At 41.5% G+C, this 19,369-nt stretch overlaps 1 protein-coding gene and 1 long non-coding RNA gene across 3 annotated transcripts in view; one reads left to right on the top strand and one right to left on the bottom strand.

Annotated features, from left to right (window-relative positions):
* DRD3 (dopamine receptor D3) overlaps positions 1-2,773 on the bottom strand; it is a 24,774-nt gene extending 22,001 nt beyond the window's left edge. The window contains exons 1-2 of one of the 2 annotated variants that reach the window (XM_083737034.1): positions 2,328-2,369; positions 1,836-1,915 (exon numbers count right to left, since the gene is read on the bottom strand). The gene's annotated coding sequence lies outside the window, so the exon portion shown is untranslated. Of the gene's footprint in view, positions 1-1,835; positions 1,916-2,327 lie in introns of both variants that reach the window. The other variant, XM_083737033.1, reaches the window with a different exon arrangement.
* The window catches only part of LOC310843973, a 27,335-nt gene extending 16,261 nt beyond the window's left edge, over positions 1-11,074 (top strand). The window contains exons 3-4 of the long non-coding RNA XR_014563840.1: positions 1,535-1,603; positions 10,962-11,074. This is a non-coding gene — a long non-coding RNA (uncharacterized lncRNA). The remainder of the gene's footprint in view (positions 1-1,534; positions 1,604-10,961) is intronic.
* The last annotated feature ends 8,295 nt before the right edge of the window (positions 11,075-19,369 follow it).

Here is a 19,369-nt window from a genome sequence, read left to right on the forward strand (position 1 = left end):
AAAAATAACTGCTTCCTTAACTGCATACAAGTTTGGAGTTAGGCTCAATGTTGAGCCTGAGCCTGTTATTTTATGATGGGATTTTTTGCAAAAAAGCAGATCACTAAAATAGTCAAATCACTTCCTTAGGTAAGTAACCTGTTCAGTATCTGCTTTGTAATAAAAACTGGGCAATGGGTTATCACAGAAACCAATTAGCTAAAGGTGGCATGCCATTCCTTGCCAACCTCTGGCTAGAGGTGTTGTCATTAGTGTGTGTGTATGTGTGAAAGAGAATTAAAAGAAACGAGCTGGACAGACACAGGGGCCTAATTTACTCTCTAAGAGAATTCAGAGCTATGACTTTGGTGCCCTACTCAATACTTAATGGGGGAGCAAGATCTGCTGGAGTGTTGATGCTGTAAGCCTTGTATCACATGCTGCACTTGAATATATGTGTAGATAAACTGTATGTCATAGAAACATCATATGTCTCAAGTGTCTCAAATGCCCTTAATTCCAAGGAAACCCAATTTATGCACTAGGACCCCTGAAGCATTTCACCACTCAGAGATTGGGGGTTGCATAACTATCTTAAGTCATCTGAGTTTGCTGCTAATGTTTTCTTCCTTGCTGCAATCTTATTATAGGCTGCACTTTTGTATATCTCCTGATCTGTTATAATGGCTTTAGTTTGAAGGACACAGCACAGTACAAGAGACTGGACTGTATAACTTTTTATATTGCTTTTACTTCCACATTTCTAAGATTTGATTCACATACATTCTTATATATCTATTGAAATCTCATCACTTGGTGTACACAGCTGAATATATTAACAGTCTCCACTGACCATGTTTTGTTAGGCATGATATGAAAACTCAGTTTAGTGGTTGGACTGTGTTGGGTATTTTCAGACACGGAAGTCAACACCTGGCATTGCAATAATCAATTTTCCTTTCACTGTGCTTAAATATGCATGTGTAGCCTGATCTTTGACTGAAATGGCTTGTCAAAATAGTAGTCTGAAACAACACATAAGGCTTATTCTGGTTTCTGCTTACAGTGCAAACCTCAAATGAAATTCCCAATTCACACTACGTAAGATTCTGCTGTGAGCTCTGTTCATTGAAACAACCGTGTGCCCAATGCACTTTATAGCAACCAGCCTTGACATCAAAAGTAATTACTGAGTGACAATGGCTGTAATCATATTCCCAGTTGTCAGGTATCATTTCCATTTGCTGGTTCCAAAAACAATCAATAGAACCCAAAGTGATTCCAAATGTGTTTTTATTGGATAACTGTGCCAAATGAGAGCAAGCTTCAGGACTAAAAACTTAGTGGTACAACTTAGGGGTACAAATTAAAAGCTTACTAACCTTCATCATTATAATCACAATCATTTAGGATCATATCTGTATTTTTCTGAAACTCCCCTATTTTCATTTCCACCCTCCTTTCCCTTAATAGGTCATTCTCAATCTACTTCACCTAGTCTCCTTTATAGCTCAATTTTTATGACTTTCATTCTTTTACTTCCTTTCAATTACAGAAGTTTGTGCATCTATTTCAAGGGCAAAACTCTGATGGAAATACCAGAATCAAAACAATTTTCTCAAATGTCAGTGTTTTAGGTCATGTGAGATTATATATACATATTGAAAAATGTGTGGGGGCTCATATACATGTGTACATGCATGTATGTACATGTGTGTGCAAACATATAAATGCATCTTTAAGTCTGCGTTTGCTCATTTCAATATTCCAGTATGCTAGATATTCAAATCCCTCAAATTATTTTAATTACAGCATCGACCTTAAGATAATAGCACCATTCTTTCAATATGGCTGACTTTGTTGGGGCAGGGATTTCTTCTTTGAAAACTCACTTTTAATATATACAGGACTTTCAAGCTGACAGCCTTTCTAACTGCTGCATTGAAGTGAAGGGGCACAAAACAAAATTATCTCAGGATTGTCAAGAGCTACTTTGCCAGTTATAGCAAGTGACAAACATCAACCTCCTTTCCACACACCTTTTTAAAAAGTCTTATAGAGGGAGGAGAGCATTTAAAATTAACAATCTTTAATCGATTATGAAAGAGAAAACATTAAAAACAACAAGCTCTCACTATCCTGTCCACCAGGTGATAATGCACAGAATACAATCCCCCTACTTGAACCATAGGTAGTTTATAGCCTTGACAGGTTTATTCTTCTTCTTAGGCATATAGGTTTTCTTTCAGGCTGTTAGTTGTTTTAAAAGATTTGCAAAGAGCATAGGTTAAAAGCAGGAAATCTTACAAGACAGAACTAAAATGCAAAAGAGGAAAACAATGACTTACCCTCGTCTGTCTGATTCAGCTCTGGAAGGATATAGAGAACATGTTAAATTCATGTGGCTCTGCCGCCATATACCCCAGGGGACTCAAACTTTGCCCTTCCCGAGACATTGCAACTATGTAAGAATACAAGAAAAAATATTCCATATTTGCCTCAGAGATGTAGGACAGTGATCTAACAAGTCTGTACGTCACTTTGGACCTGATTTATATCCATACATTTCCCATATGGCTTTCTGAAGATCTCAAAGACCAGCTGCTTGGTGTCTCTGTCCTTGGTGCTGATAGAATAAGCTGCTGCTCCCTACCTCCTCTTCTCCTCCTCTTCATATTCCAGTTCTACAGCATCACCTCTCTGCCTTTCCTCTAACTTTATCAGCCTCTCTTACATACTGCTTGCTTTTCCTGCCAGTCTGTGCCTCTCAGATATCTTGGAAGCTGAAGCTGAATGTCTGTTGCCTTTGTCTTATTCATGCTATCCATGTGTTGACAATTTCAAAATCCATTAGGTGGAATGTCATGCAGAATGCAAATTCAAAACATTAAGTGTTCTTGGAGGTGGGGGGAATAGTTAAAGTGAGGAGTAGTCTACTGAATGAACATTAGGTTTGGTTTTCACAGGCTGCTTGGGACCACAGACTAAAATCATACCGAGGTGGGATCAGGTGTGAATCCAATGAAGATGCTGCACTCTTATGAATTCTGAATCAGTTCTGCATGCTTACCAAGCACGATTCAGATTATTTTCCATGGTATTTTAAAGGGAGATGGCCTCACCAAGAAAAATGCTATCTGTAAAATCTTAACAACCGTTGAGGCCAGAGATTTAATATTAATGGTGCTGTGTGGTAGAGCATGTAGTTTGCATGTGAAAGGTTCCAGGTTCAATCCCCAGCATCTCCAGGTACAGCTAGGAAATATTCCTGCCTAAAATGCTGGATAACTATTCACAGACAATATGAGCCAGATGGACCGATAATCTATATTGGTATAAGATAGCATCCTATGGAGCACTTAATAATAATAATAACAACAATAAGCCTTACTTGTGAATTCAAGACAGTTTTTTCTTATCTGAATGTTAGGCTATAATTTCATTTGTAGTCATTTAGTCTTGTCCAACTCTTCGTGACCCCATGGACCAGAGCACGCCAGTCACTTCTGTCTTCCACTGCCTCCCGCAGTTTGGTCAAACTCATGCTGGTAGCTTCAAGAACACTATCCAACCATCTCATCCTCTGTCGTCCCCTTCTCCTTGTGCCCTCCATATTTCCCAACATCAGGGTCTTTTCCAGGGAGTCTTCTCTTCTCATGAGTGTTTGCAAACAGTAGTAGAAACAGGATGATTTGATTGAAGAATTTGCTTTTAAATTTCAGAACACTTTATGAAAGAGCAAAGACCTGCTGAAAAAATTCTTTCGATGATTAAATTGCATGTGATACTTCACCCTACATGTAGCCTCATACCAGCACAATATGGCCTTTATGGATGTGTGTGTGTGTGTGTGTGTGTGTAACACAACCATCAAGCTCTAACCCAAGGTGCTGATTACATAACATCCAATCCCCATGTAATGTGATGAGGGGATAGTTTTGCTCAGACCCATCATACCATTCACTTTTCATTTTAAAATATGAATCTATGTGCACCCTTACACGAGACACAGAGAATGCACAGCCACCAGAATCTCATAAAAATAAAGTGGGTGGGGGAAGAAAGGATTGATTAGATCAGGGGTCAGCAACCTTTTTCAGTCATGGGCTGGTCCACCGTCCCTCAGACCATGTGGTGGGCCGGACTGTATTTTTTTTTTGGGGGGGGGAATGAACAAATTCCTATGCCCCACAAATAACCCAGAGATGCATTTTAAATAAAAGGACACATTCTACTCATGTAAAAACAGGCTGATTCCCGGACCGTCCGTGGGCCGGATTGAGAAGGCGATTGGGCCACATCCAGCCCATGGGGCTTAGGTTGCCTACCCCTAGATTAGATGCAGCACTATGGGAGGGAAATTTTCCACTGCTCTTTGCCACTTTAAAAATTAAAAGCAAAATTTAGATATTTTTTTCTTTTCTTTTTAATTTAAATTTAGAAGTTCTCAAAACAGCAAGGGCATGGAACGCATCATTAATGGTGTTATACATAAAACCTAATAAGTGCCTAGAACATCTGTGGACAATTATAATTGTAATGGTTTATTATCCAAGAAAGGCATAACATTTTCCTGTTACCAAATACACATCCAGTACTCAGAAGGTCATTGTAGCAGAAGTACATATGGAGTGAGTGTAACAAATGAATAGCCAATGTACATTTATTATGATGAAATGGATTGGGCAAAAAGTTCTTATGAGCAATTAAGAATCAGTTAGATCTAGGCTGGATCTAGACTCCATCAAAGAAGCGTTTCAGTTTAATAGCGTAAATTTAAACAGGGAAAACAGGTAGGGGGAAAACCGGCACGTCGCCATCTGGTGGCACAATGTTATATCACACATACAACAAATATAAATATTTTTTTCTGTACCAGCCTAGCTGAGTCCATGGATTAGAAATATAATTATTAGCTAAGAAGCAGCTATTGCTTTTAGGTTACATGCCAGAAAGGGAAATTTAATGAAAGCTAGAAATTGAAACAAATTTGCAATATCTGAAACAATAATGGACAAACATTTAAAACTTACCTTACACTTTGGGGTACCAGATGCTGTTGAAGGTGAATTCTGGGCTGCAGTTAGGGTGTGCCTGTATCCACGTGGGTGTCATATTCCTGCATGCCCCTTAATGTAAAAATGACAACTCTCCATGTAGCAAACCAGCGTAGCCCCTTTCCTGGTGTGCTAGTTTACCACATGCAAGGAGCTCTTTACATGGAGGAGCATTCAAAAATATAACTCCCACTTGCAGTCTAAAGTGGTAATATGCAGAATGCAAGCCCCTCAACGTACCCCCCTCATACTGTATAATGTGAGAACGGTTCTTAGTTGCCTGATTACAATGGATTAGATATGGAGCCATGCAAACCACATGTAGCAAGGTGGGAATGAATAAAAATGAAAATGTCCCAAATAGGCTTGAAGTGAACTCAACTTTATTGGCTGCGTTTTGTGGTGTTTTGGTATGACACAAGGCAGGGATCCAGTCACTGGCTTGCTGGCCAATGTCACTATCGAAACCCAACTGATGGAATAATGTTAAAGGGAGCTGAATGATCTTCCCCAACCCAGTATGAACTACTATGGGTGTGGCTGTGCATGCTTTTGCAGCCTGGACATGTGGAGTCCATCCCAACCTCCTCAGCTGGGGTTGAGTCTTTGAACCCCAAGGCTCTTTAATCAATGTTAGTGTACATCAATAACCGCAAAGCAAATGTTGCTGTGAGGAAGGCAAAAATCTCACAGTGTTGGGCCCAGTTGTGGTGGGGGGTAAATTCCTTCCCAGCCCCATCAGCTATCAGCTACCCTCCATCTACCACAACAAGAACAGCTTGTTAACATAGACCAGGGCAGAGAAGTCAACATCAACAGTACCAAAGCCACAGAACCAGCCCTCTAAGGCTCAGGAGTGGACAAAAAAAAGCATACTGTGCCACCAATGAGCTCCCAAGGGTGGAGTTTTATTACACTTCTGCACCGCTGAGTAGCTATTCATGAGCCACCTGCTGTGTGCCCATTCCAATCAGAAGAACACTTATCCAAATCCACATGGGTGCACAAGTAGGGTCCTGGTTTAGGAAGGGACCCAGGACTTGCCACCACAGCTGAGCAGGTATTTCAGCCTTAGCCTCTCACAGTTAAATGCAACACTAAGCCACATTGAGACCTAACACAAATGCATTGCTTCTTTGAGATACAATATTGTGATTTCTGAATAAAATAAAATTGAAGCAAAAAAGGAGACTTCCTCGGAGATTTGATAAAGTTTTGCCTACGTGACTTTCCTAGCTGTATCAAATGGCATGTTTCTACTACTGTTTGCAAACACTCTTATTAATCTCAGTTTTCACCCTCTGTGTTGCTAGTTGTATTGAACAATCAGGTGGCATGGGCTTATATTTTAAATAATAACATATCTAAGTGAGGAGGACAGTGCTTGGTAAACAAGGGATGTGTTCTATATTGCTGTCATTCTATATTTGATCATTGTCCTCTTCTTCTGCCTTATGGCACCAGAGTTTGTGCTTCTTTGTGATACTTTTGTACTACAAACAAAACAAAACAAAACACCACACACACACACCCAAAAAACCCCAGATTCCAAGCCCATCTGAACATTTTCTTTAAAAGAACAGGTGTTCCAAATACTATACTAAGTGTCCTAGCTTTAAAAATGTGCACTGTTCCTCCAATGGATGCATCAAGAATTTTGATTAGCATTGTGGCAATTTAGAGAGTCAAGAGCAGGAGAATAATGTGATGAGTTATTAATAGTTTACACAAATTATGTATATGAGCAGGTATGACCTAAAACTATCATCATCAGAAGTCTAAAGCCATTTGATGATAGGGGAAACTAGGCAGTCACAGTAGCAAAAAGGGATAGTTTGCTGGTAGTTCACATGGGACTATGCAGGGACGATATTAAATCAGTTTTGGTGGCGCAATAGTTGAGAAGGGTGAATGGCAGATCTAAAATATGTTGTCTTTAAGTAATGAATTAAAAACCCAGCCTAAAATAGGAATAATTCTTTGTTCTTAGTTGTTTTTTTGTGTTATTTTCTAGCCTAGAGACAGAAAGGTTTAAAGGTGTAACACTAAACTATGGTTTAGCTCTACATCAGGCTTCCTCAACCTTGGTCCTCCAGATGTTTTGAGACTGCAATTCCCATCGTCCCTGACCACTGGTCCTGCTAGCTAGGGATCATGGGAGTTGTAGGCCAAAAACATCTGGAGGGCCAAGGTTGAGGAAGCCTGCTCTACATGAACTAACTTATTCTTCTCCCGGTGTTGCACACTCCTTCTTTCTATCTCCTCTCCAGTATAACTGAGTTCAGAGGATTTTGCTTCTGCTTTTAGTTTACCACAATCCGTTAACTCATCTGCAATGGGTGGGAGCTGTGATTAAGGACAGCCCTCGTCAGGGATTCTTCATCCAAGTAAACATATAGTGGAGGGTTATGGGGATGAGTGTGACAGATGTGGTGCCCTCACCATTCCTTTTGCCCTCCTTGTGTTGAAAGCTGAACTTCTGAAGCAGGGAACCCCTTCTTACTGATGAATGTTCCCCATGTGTTTTAGACCCCTTAAATGGTCTGAATGGTCTAAATTATCTTAAATGGTTAAACCTTAGGGCCTCCATTCCCCCCACAACTCAGTGGGGAATGACAGGAATATTGCAAAGGTTGGATCTAATCCCTATGTCCCTCTCTCATATGTCTACTTAAACTCTAGGAAAGAATGGCTAATTTAAACAAGCCAACTTCATAAACCACAGTTTGAAGTTGACTTGATTGAAACTAACCACAGAGAGTTTGGAGAAAACACGAAATCTTGCTTGAGCAAAAGCTTCCAAATTCCTCCTTCTGGCCATATAGGGAAACCAGATGGGACAAGGCAGTGCCTGAGTTCAGAGGTAGGCTAGACTTGTTCAAACCATGGTTTGTTGTTATGTACAAACATACCCCAAAGATGATTACATACTACCCAAGCTACCACTGTAGCATAGTCTGTACTAAATAAGCTTAATGGTTTGTTTGCCTTTGGGAAGTGTTTTTTTAAAAATTTTATTTGCTATAGCTTTATCTGTATTCACATATATGAATTGCACAAAAGGGACAGGAAGCGAAAGCTGTTCTCTATTCAGGGTTGCTCCCTCAAGGACAACGTACAAGGTGAACAGCATGGCCAAAGTTTTTAATTGCCTGCATTTTACATGCTCCAGGATTTAATAGGATCTTTAGCTGTCAAAGATGTCAGAGCATTTCTAATATATTTAACAACAAAATCTGAACCGACAGTTTAATTCTTAACAGAAGCTGCTTGAAGCTGAGGAGCAGTGTTACACCCCTACACTTTCTTGTGCCAAACAAAGGAAGAATATGTTGAATATTCTGCTTGGTTTCTTTTTAATGCAACGAAAGCTGGGCTTTACCAAGACAGCTAATGTCTGTCCTGCAAATCTCCATCCTTAAGAAAAGACTGGGATTTCCAACTGGTACAATGTGGTCCTTTAGAAGCGATAAAAAAATAGTAATTGTGAAATACCTGTACTACTTTGTGTGCATTCTGATGGGACAAGACAAACAAAAGCTGGAATAGAAGAACCTTGCTAACACAGATTACTTAATGTGATACTGTAATGGTTCTGTCCTGTTGGAAAACTGTTCCACCTAAAATACTGCAGTCAGGTAATTGCAAGAGTCAGGATGCAGGCTCAGAATTCTGAAGAACTGAGATTTACAGAACTGGAATTCTCAATCGTGTTATCATATTCAGCTAAACAAATGGAGGAGTGAAAATAGAAGGTGACTCTGTGGGTTGTTTTAAGTCATGCAGGAAATCTGTGCCAGAACCAAGAATAGAAACCACCTTTTTTTACTCTTAAAACCATCTTAGGAGAATTGTGATTGGTGAAGTCAGTTTTAAGTATGTTGCTGGTACTATATTAGTTATGTACTGTATTTTTCGCCCTATAGGACACACTTTCCCCCCTCCAAAATTGAAGGGGAAATCTGTGTGCATCCTATGGGGCGAATACGTATAGGCTTTCGCTGAAGCTTGGAGAGTGAGAGGGGTCAGTGCGCACCGACCCCTCTCGCTCTCCAGGCTTCAGGAAGCTATCAGCAAGCCTGGGGAGCCCACGGGAGTTCCCTCAGGGCTCCCTAGGTTGCGGATAGCAGCCTGCCGCCCGGCATGCGGGGCGCCCTGAAGCAGAGCGCCCCACGCACCGGGCAGACATCTGCAACCTGGGAGCCCTGCAGGAGTTCCCGCAGGGCTCCCTAGGCTGTGGATAGCAGCCTGCTGCATGGAGCACGGGGTGTGCTGAAGCAGAGTGCCCCGCGCTTCGGGCAGACATCGGCCAGCCCCACAAGCTCGGGGGACAGCGGGGAGGCGGAGCGCCGCCATTCCGCTGTTCCCCGACCTAGTTTGGTTTCCCCAACCTGGTTTTGGGGGGGAAATAAAGGAAAAAATTGTTTCCTCCCCCCCCCAAAAAAAAAACTAGGTGCGTCCTATGGAACAAAAAATATGGTAGTTATAAAGCATTTTATGTGAATTGGTTTTAATTATTTGTATTATATATTTTGTTTTGTTATATGTTACTGAGCAAAATACTGGGGGTAAATATATGTGTAATCACCCCTGAAGCTGTGGGATAGAATGGAAGAAACCATTTGTCAAGAAACGCTAGCTTATGACTGAAAGAGGTCTGAATGCCTGTCTTGAGGGCAGAAATATCTTTCTGTCTGGATTATGTGAAAAGCAGAAATGCTGACAAGGTTTTAGTCAAGCTAAGGCAATGCACCAGTGTGAAGGTTATGTTATTATTCCACACAGGTTATGTTGTTATTCCACACAGCTAGCATAGGAGCCAACTCCAAGGTCCTGAGGTCCCCCCCAAAGTATTTGAGGGGGCTGGGGTCCCCCACAGTTGATGGGCATTGCCATTCAGATGATGTGCGTATGTTGTGTCTTGTGATAGATTTATGCAATATGCAGGGCTACCATCCCTGTTTCCTCCCCACCACCACCATATTTTAAGTTGGCACCCTTGGCAGCTAGTATCACTTTAACTCCTAAAACAATGGAAGACTGCTTCTGCAGGTGTTTGTCCCATGACCTGTTACTACTTACCCTATGACTGCTGGGTTGAAGTACAGTATAAAAATATCCAAATATCTAAATGGTCAAGGCAGGACAGCTTTCCCAACAGGCTTTTTAAAAATCAATCACTTTCGCTGCTCTCTGCTCTTTTAAAAGCGGCATGCATGCTCCTACTACAGCTGTCATTTACACCTTCAGTGAAAATGGTATATTTATTTTTCTAGCCATCTAAAACACCCAGTAGGTATACTGAGCAAACCTTGTGATGTGCATGAAATGTCCTGGTAGCACTCACCCTTCTAAATGACAAAACACATGATGCTTTGAGACTTGCATCTTCATCTGCTAGTTTGCTCCTTCTCTGCCTGGGCCATTTTTTGATCTTTTCATGTATTCATGACAGATAAACAAGAAGCACAGAAAGCATACAGGAAACGATGGACCCATTTTCCGCACATTGGAAGTTACAAACTGATTCCTGCAGCAGACTACACGGCTGATGTTTACCATCTGATGCCAATACAAATTTGCAATGCGGCCTATTGGAACCAAAGGGAAACCATATAAAATTACTCTGTGTTTGTGTGTGTATATGATAGGCTTCCAAACTTCATCAAATATACAGGTGAACCCTTTCATTACACTCACACAGCTATCTGCTGCTGTTACTGCCAGTGGTGGTTCACTGGCAGCAGCTGTGGAAGCTCAGGCTTAATGACCTAGGTCTGCACTAAGAGACAGCTGGAGTCAATCAGGGCCTTGCCCTCCCAGACCAGGTGGAAAAGGCATGCAAATTAGGGAGTAGGACTCACAGCTGATTCCTCCTTAGTAATTTATGCCTCTTCCTATAGTCCTCTTCTCCTGCCCCATTAGTTCTAGGAGCTCCATAAACTACTCTTTTGGTGGATTTGGCCATGTTCATTTCTGTCAGGAAATGATGAGATGGCAAAAGGGCATGCCTGCAGTATTGTGACCAGTCTCACCAGGTATGAATTATAATAATTGCTTTTAGAAATTTTTCCTTAAGATGGGCTAACAAAATTTCAGGATTGTCTTTTAACTGTGTTGAGAATTACAAACAAACAAAAATAATTATTGCAATGATCCCAAAGTTCATGCTTGCTTGGAGAGAATGGAGCTACACCATAGCTTTCCCATCTTTTGAAGGACACAACTAATACATAAGGTAGCCACCCTGTCCTCCTGTACCTCTCCTTAAGATTCAAGTGTTAGCATTGTGCATCTGGTAAAATGCCGAATGGTAACACAAGGCAGATGGTCACTGGAGACTTGTGATATTTCTCTAATTTATTCATTTATTTATATCTTGGGGTTTATTTAAAAATTGACTCACCAAAGCTGTGTAGTGAGAGCTTGCCCTATTTAAGTACATGTTCTTGCTGACAATTCCTCTCACGCTCATCCCCCAGTTTCTACCGTTGCTCATGTTAATGTTTTTCTAAGATGAAAAGCTTTTCAGGGTATGGATTTTCTTATTCAGCCCAAACCTAGTATTTGCAATGCCTCCATTCTGAAAGAAATTCCCCACTGTTTAAATGAACAAAATCCGCTTTATTATGTACAGTAGACCTTGCCATGCTTGGCTTTGTTTAATGTGATGACTGTAATAAACAGCATGGTGAGATCCAAAAGTTCCCCCTAAAATACAGCATTCTTTTGGCATTTGTTCCACACAAGTGAATAAAGAAACCCACAGTGACAGTTCTTCAGAGTAAACCTCTTGTATTCATGAGAAGCAGCTGTGCTCCTGGCTGGGGAGAAATCGATTGCCATGAAGCCAAGGTATTTGCATATGAACTGAAAAGGTGGATTCTATTGATGAAAACCAGGCCAATGAAACATCCTTTTATTAAAAAAACACCCCCTCATTTCTGCAAACACTACCAAGGGGAAGGTAGTTGAGGCGGGAACCGCCTCAAATATATTATCTCCTGAGTCTCCTGTTTGAAAGGAGTACAAGTAGGCTTTTGAACTACCGGTCATTCTACATTTCTTATCTTTATAGAACCAACGTAGCTACTAAATCTCTGACTGAAACCATCATTCTAATGAAATGAAACACAATTTTACGCAGCACAGCAGGTTTTCCACTGAGATACATTTACAAACTCTCTATAAAGCTTCCTCATTTTAAATATACCAAATCACAAAAACACAAATGGAAAGTTAAAAGAGTGGGAAGGAAAGGGAAAAGGGCGGCTACAGAATTGGTGCTATCCCTCTTAAATCATACTCAAGAGTACACCCCTGAAAATAATTTGATTTACTCTGGATATGACTAGTATTGGTCAATCCAAGAATAGTTCCTCCCCTTAAAAATGTGATTTGAGGAATCGTAGAAGGGGTGGAGTGTGTGGAGACTATAGGTAATTCAATTTATCTACAAGATAGAACTGGAGTAATAACATTTAATCTGCCAAATGATGACATCTCCTAACAGATGTTTATCAAATGATGAGATTTAACAAGTTGTCTATGTCCTTGATTCTAGCGTTTGGCTTTTCTATCAAAAAGGCCATCTTTGTCGGTTTGTAACATTCCACAGCACACTAATTCATTTAATTCAAAGAAATGCCACTGGTTTTGATGGAATCACTCATGAGTCAATGGGTGTGGGCTGCGTATTAACTAGGAAATCGAGATCTGGTGTAGTATAGTTGTTTTCTAATTTTGCCTCTGCCATGAATTCATGCAATGTAAGGGCACCTTTTTTGGGGGGGGGGGCCAGGTACAGTAATACCTCATGTTACGTTTGCTTCATGATACGTTTTTTCATTTTTTCATTTTTTTGTGATTTGGTATATTTAAAATGCGCAGACACGCAAAATGACGTCACGTGCATGCGCAGAAGTGGCGAATTGCAACCTGCACGTGCGCAGATGCGCCGAGAAGCAGGTTGCATTCTATTCATGTTGTGAACGGGCCTCCGGAATGGATCCTGTTCGCAACCAGAGGTACCACTGTACATTCTTTCTTGATTGGGCGCTCTGCCCTGCTCACAAAAGAGGGCACAGATTTGCGTACATGCTGTGCCATAGGTAAATTTTCATTTACCTATGGCATAGCATGTATTCATTTGCAGAGCATGTACTCTTAAGCTACAGCCTTTCCCACTAAAAATTATACAATATGGTTGGGAAATATTGCAATAATAATTTATAACAATATTATGACATTCATATAAACATGTTAGAATCAAGCAAAAATAAACAAAAACTTAGAGGAACAAAAATTAACATCGTGCAACTGGCTATGAATACTATGATGTTAGTTATGCTCCCCACTCTGTCTCAATTCTTCATAAGTAAAATGGGTCTGTTTTTAAGAAGAGGGGGCGGATAAGGATAAGGGAGATCAGGAGGACAAAGTGCTTCAAACACTATGCTGTGGATGTTACCTCTGAAGCTGGTTTGGAAGCAGCAGCAGAATTCTACAGCCTGGTTGCTATCAAGCATTGGCTACTAATATAACATCTGTGTTGAAGAAACTGCAATGGTTGCCAGTATGCTACCAAGCCGTCTTCAAGGTCTTACAATTAGTATATAATAAAGCCTTAAAGAACCTGGGGCCAATGTACTTAAAAGACCATCTTATTCCTATACCTTGCAATGAGCTCACTTGCCATGGGTTAGTACAATTGATCTTCAACTTGGCAACAACACAGTTTCAAACCAGGCATTGTATTTCAGAAGACAGGGGTGGTCATAAGATTTGCAGCAGCCAAGAATCAGATGCCCATGCTTGGATAAATTCAAGATTAAATTGTTAAAAATGAAGCAGTGTGTTCTAAGAGCATTTGTGGTGGCTATTTATTATTTATACCTCCTAATAACTGCAGCAATGTTATCAGAAAAGGTCAAAAACCTGCATCTCTCTCTCTTTTCTGAGCAAAAAGGATTTGAGCCTTTGACATTAGCATGCCCATTTTAGTGTTTATAGCAGCAAGAGCAATACAAAAGGTCTGAAAATAGCTAGAATTTTGCAGTGTAAATTCTAGTCCACCTAGGTTTGATGGGGCTCTCTTTTATGACTGTGTGGAATGGTTAGCCCAGGATGTGAATAAGTGTAGGAACTACAGGGGTGTCATAATAGGAAGAAAGATGTATTTGATAGTTTTGTTCCCTAAGGGAGGGAACAAAAGAAAGAGGCTGGGAGATTGTAGCGCATAAAGGGAACAATGCCAAACCAGTTCCTTTATCAAAGTAAGGCCTAACTAGTTAAGTACAGTGGTGCCCCGCAAGACAAACGCCTCGCAAGACGAAAAACCCGCTAGACGAAAGGGTTTTCCGTTTTGGAGGCGCTTCGCAAAACGAATTCCCCTATGGGGTTGCTTCGCAAGACGAAAAAAATTTGCATCCCCCCGTTTTTTTTTTTGCTTTTTCCACCCTTTTCTTAAGCCGCTAAGCCGCTTATCAGCTGTTCCGCTGATAAGCCGCTTAACACCTGATCGCTGGAAGCCGCTTGACAGCTGTAGCACTAATCCGCTAAGCTGTCAATGGGCTTGCTTCGCAAGACGAAAAAAACGCTATACGAAGAGCCTCACGGAACGGATTAATTTCGTCTTGCGAGGCACCACTGTACCATGATTTAGCAGAAGCAAAGAGGTTTCGCTGTGTCATAGAATAAATGGGTGGGCCTTTCCCCACACTCCCCTCACCTAGCTGCAGTTTAGGAAAACATTAGCCAAAGTTGTATGAGTGAGCTGAAAGTGCAGACTAGAAGCTGAAGAAACAGACATGTTTGCTTTAGGCTGGACTTTGGGTCTCTTCTAGAAACCTAAAGGGGAAGCAAAATCTCTGGGGATGTTAATGCTGTGAGCCTCTCATTCCTATGTTCTGGTTGTAAATATGTGCAAATGAAACCGTATGTCCTAAAGACACCAGTCCCCCTTGACCTTCATTCTAAGGAAACTGAACACTGGGTAATCACTAGAGCCCCTGGAGTCTCTCATCTCTCAGAGACTGGGTTGGCATGTTAACAATACATTTGAGTTTTGCACTTTGTCTGTGACAAGGTGTTTGGCAAATCTTTCCTGGTATCTTGCATATGTTTGCTCCTCAAGTAATGTGTGCCTTTCTTTCTCTTTGGCTGCTTTACCTTTCAATAGTGTTCTGTGTTTTTCGGTCCCAGTGGGACACCAAGTGGGCACACAGAGAACTGCAGGAAAGTAATTTAACAACCCAAAACTATTTCTTTAGATGCAAGGAACACGTTTTGGAAAACCCTGTTGGGTTTTTCCAGCGTTATGATTAAATATTTTGAAGCACAATGAACAATTAGCTCTTGTATATGTGAGTGTGGGTATATATAGAGAGCTATACGTATATGTTCATTTTCTTTCCAGGACAGGAATTGGGTTAGTAGTGTTGCAAAGTAAGGTAAAGGTAAAGGGACCCCTGACCATTAGGTCCAGTTGTGACTGACTCTGGGGTTGCGGCGCTCTTCTCGCTTTATTGGCTGAGGGAGCCGGCGTACAGCTTCCGGGTCATGTGGCCAATATGTGGCGAACCAGAGCAGCGCACGGAAATGCCGTTTACCTTCCCGCCAGAGCGGTACCTATTTATCTACTTGCACTTTGACATGCTTTCGAACTGCTAGGTGGGCAGGAGCTGGGACCGAGCAATAGGAGCTCACCCCGTCACGGGGATTCGAACCGCTGACCTTCTGATCGGCAAGTCCTAGGCTCTGTGGTTTAACCCACAGCGCCACCCGCGTCCCTAGTGTTGCAAAGTAGCTAGTATTTAAAAGTTACCTTGCCATTGGAGACGATGCAGCCATCCATGGCTTCTCTTGCTCTGCTCATTGTTCCACTCACCCTCCCTGCTTGCAGGCTAGGAGGAGTTCTGCAACCTGGCAAACACAGGGCTTTGGGAAGAGAATTGGCTCATGTTTACCAGCCTGGGGCCACTTTACTTGCAGAATTTCCTTACCTCATATGTGTGCACTCAGTGACTTCAATCTGGCAAACTGGTATCAGGGCTGGAGCAGCCATTAGGCGGGATGAAGGCACTACCTCAGGTGGGAGAAGCTCCTGAGGTGGCACCTCCAGTGGAGAAGCTGCTCCGGAAATCAGCACTGATGCTGGTGGTGCTTCTTTGGCAATGGCAACAGCTGTGCAGGCAGTGGCAGCAGGGCAGCACTTTCCATTTCTCCTCAAGCCACCACTCCCTGGCATTGTTACAGGTGGCACATACTTGTTTCACACCCATAAGAAATCGGTATTTCAGTGTGGCAGCACCTACAATTTGAAACTCCCTGCCTATGGACATCATTGAAGGGTGTCGGCACATACCTTGGAATAATAGGTGGCGAGGTTTTATTTACACATATATCCAGGTTGAACATTCCAACAGATGTTTCTCCCTGATTAGGTTTCTGGATCGTCTTACCTAAAGCCATAGCTTTGTTTTCAGTATAGAAATCAAAGCAAGCATCTGTGTATTCCCAATTTTAGGTGAGATTAGACAAGACTGGCCTCTTGCCTGTTGTTTTGCCTTAGGACAGTGTTTCTGGGCAGGTGCACCAGACTCTTCGCTTTTAAAAAAGTAAGTCTCTAGCCCTCCTAGAAAGTAAGTTATGGGGCAAAATGTGCAGATACTTTCTAAGCGATTTCTATGAAATTAGTGTGATTGTGGTGTGACCATCTTGTATATTTTCCCTGGTACTGAGGAATGCTTCTTGTTGCTATTAGACAGCAAGATCAGTGTTTGTGTGTATGTGTAAAGTCTATACTAATTGATCTCCACAGTCAGGATCTGCAGGACATATCCCATGGTAAGCGTGAGGTTGCCAGGGCTGACTGTCTCTCTAATTTTGTGTTATCACACTCCCTATGGCAGCCATTTTGTGTTGTGCTCCTCCCCTCCCCCCCAGAAGCTATTTTGTGACTGGCGTCCCCAGCTTTCTCTCAAAATTGAAAATGTGTCCGCTGGTTCAAAAAGATTGGTGGCTCCTGCCCTAAGATGACTGAGCTATTGTCCTCCTAACCCTAGGATGATGTGGCCTCCAGCCTGGTGATTGGGGAGGGCCTCCAAAATCATTCTCCAAAATGACATCTCATTAAAAACATGATAAAATAATTTTAGTATGATTTCTATTTAGTATTATTGGCCAGTTAAGTTTATAGTGGTCATGTGATTCTGTTGGAAAACACAGAAGTAGTTGTGGTAAATCAATTAAGTGTTACTCTATTTACAGAAGGATAACTTGGGGTGAGAGGAAGGAGCAGCAAGTCAACATCCTGCCCCACTCTGAGGGGACACACATTTGGCTTGAGGAACTGTGTGGCTGCTCTTTGTGTCAAGATTAAAAAAAATTAAGCCATTGTTTTAAAAATAGAGACCTGAACTTTATATGTTTGTTGAATTAGAGCATTAATAATAGATAGCACTTACATTCTGCTGCAGTATGCTGTTTACATTGGCTGCTGAAAAATTCTACTATAGTAGAAACTGCATAGATGGATGGTATTTTACTCTGAAATGATTCCTGGTTGCTACTTACTTTTTGTACTGTAATGTCACTAGGTTTATGAAATGACTTTACAATGCCAACAAGGAGGCTAGCATCTTAGCACTGTGAGACTAATGTACTGATATCAGAGATAAATCTCTGCTTGCTCCTGTGGCTTTAACTTTGAATCTCCTGGTGTCATATGACATCACTAGAATGACATGTGTGGCTCCACCTACTTGTCAAAATAGTCCACGGATTTCTAGATTCTCCCTTCAGTTAGGGCCTTTTATTTCAAAAGAATAGCCATTTATTTCAATAGTCATCGAGCCACACTACATATCAGCCTACTGGTAGCAGAGTTACGTAGCTTTTATACATCTGAGTGTTTCTTAGAGCTGATCACATTTTTATGTGGAAAGCTTTCCCATTAAGATGATGCCTATTTGAAAATTAAAATTGATTAGAAACAATTCTGCTCTGTATATTCATTTTCTTATGAGAAATTTCTAGTGAATTCATTAGATGTAAGTCTTGCCAAAGAGCAATGGGTTGGATTAAGTGGACTTTGAGAAGAATCAGCGATGAAAAGGAATAAGCAAGTATTTGGCATAATGGTGCAGTTCCTGTTAAGCCGTTATCGATGTGTGATGGAATACTTTACCGTTAGTTCTTCTTTCCATACAGCTGACTTTATAGTCTCTCCTTTTCAGAAGCAAATTAGCATCAGCATCAATTACAATAACAGTGAACTTTGTGGTCTTGTGCCTATAGCAAGGTGTTGAAATAAGGCCAGCCATAGATGCCAATCCTGTCTTTCCAGTTCTCCTAGCTTAAAGAGTATTTTTCTTTGCTGTTCTTTTCCATTCCAACTTTTAATTTGGATTTCTGAGTGACTGTAGGAAGAAGTCTATAATTTATATATTTTTAGTTAGTTGGCTGAGACAGGCTTTGCTGAGTGATGGACTCCAAAGCCAACACTCCAAAACCATCCAAGTAACATGTTCTGTGTCAGCAGAAGGATTTCTGCTTGCGCAATGGAATTCTCTGCCCACCTGGGTGTGTCCCCTGAATCTATTGTAGGGAGGGTTGGGTGTGGAACGAGCAAAGGAAGAGTTAGTGGGAAGAACCGTTGTGCAAGAGGAAATATTTGCACTGATAGAACATGTGGACACCTCCCCTAGTTTCTTTACCTCCATGGAATTAATAGAACTTTCCCCTTGCTTGCTTTATTACCCTCAAGTATGCTGGCCACTGCAGCCTTGGTCTGCTTCCTCTGCTAAGGTGAAAAAGGTGCCAAGAGAAGGTCATACCATCGAAAGTGGAGTTTAGAAGTCTCAGGGGGCAGTGGAGTGGAGTTTTGCCTCCAATGCTGTCCTGAAGCAGCAGCACCTACAGCACCACATCCAGAGAGGAGCCTGTCACCATGACTCAAAGTGGAACTGGAGACACTGTTATTAACAGCCAGCATTGGCAAACATCCAGAGGGCACCATGTTAGCTATCCCTGCTGTTATATCAGGTTCACTTTTGCATTGGAGTTTGTCAGTTTCTTATGCTGCTCTCCCCACCCTTCTATATACAGAGTCATACCACCCACCAAAAGGCTTCATAGTAATGTGTCCTAATGTGCTCAGGTGGTATGAGACTATCAGTTTAGAAGGCCAGGCTGAAAAACCAATTAGCTTCTCATGAACTCTCCCTTAAGCAGTAGTCCTGAAGGAGATAGCAATACAGTACAGGCTTTAGCTTATGCTGGGGTTACATTCTGGGGATAGCACCTAAAGCCAAAACCATGTATTGTAAAAA

Source organism: Podarcis gaigeae (genome assembly GCF_964106915.1).
Source record: "Podarcis gaigeae genome assembly, chromosome: 4".
In the NCBI taxonomy this organism is placed as follows: Eukaryota; Metazoa; Chordata; class Lepidosauria; order Squamata; family Lacertidae; genus Podarcis; species Podarcis gaigeae.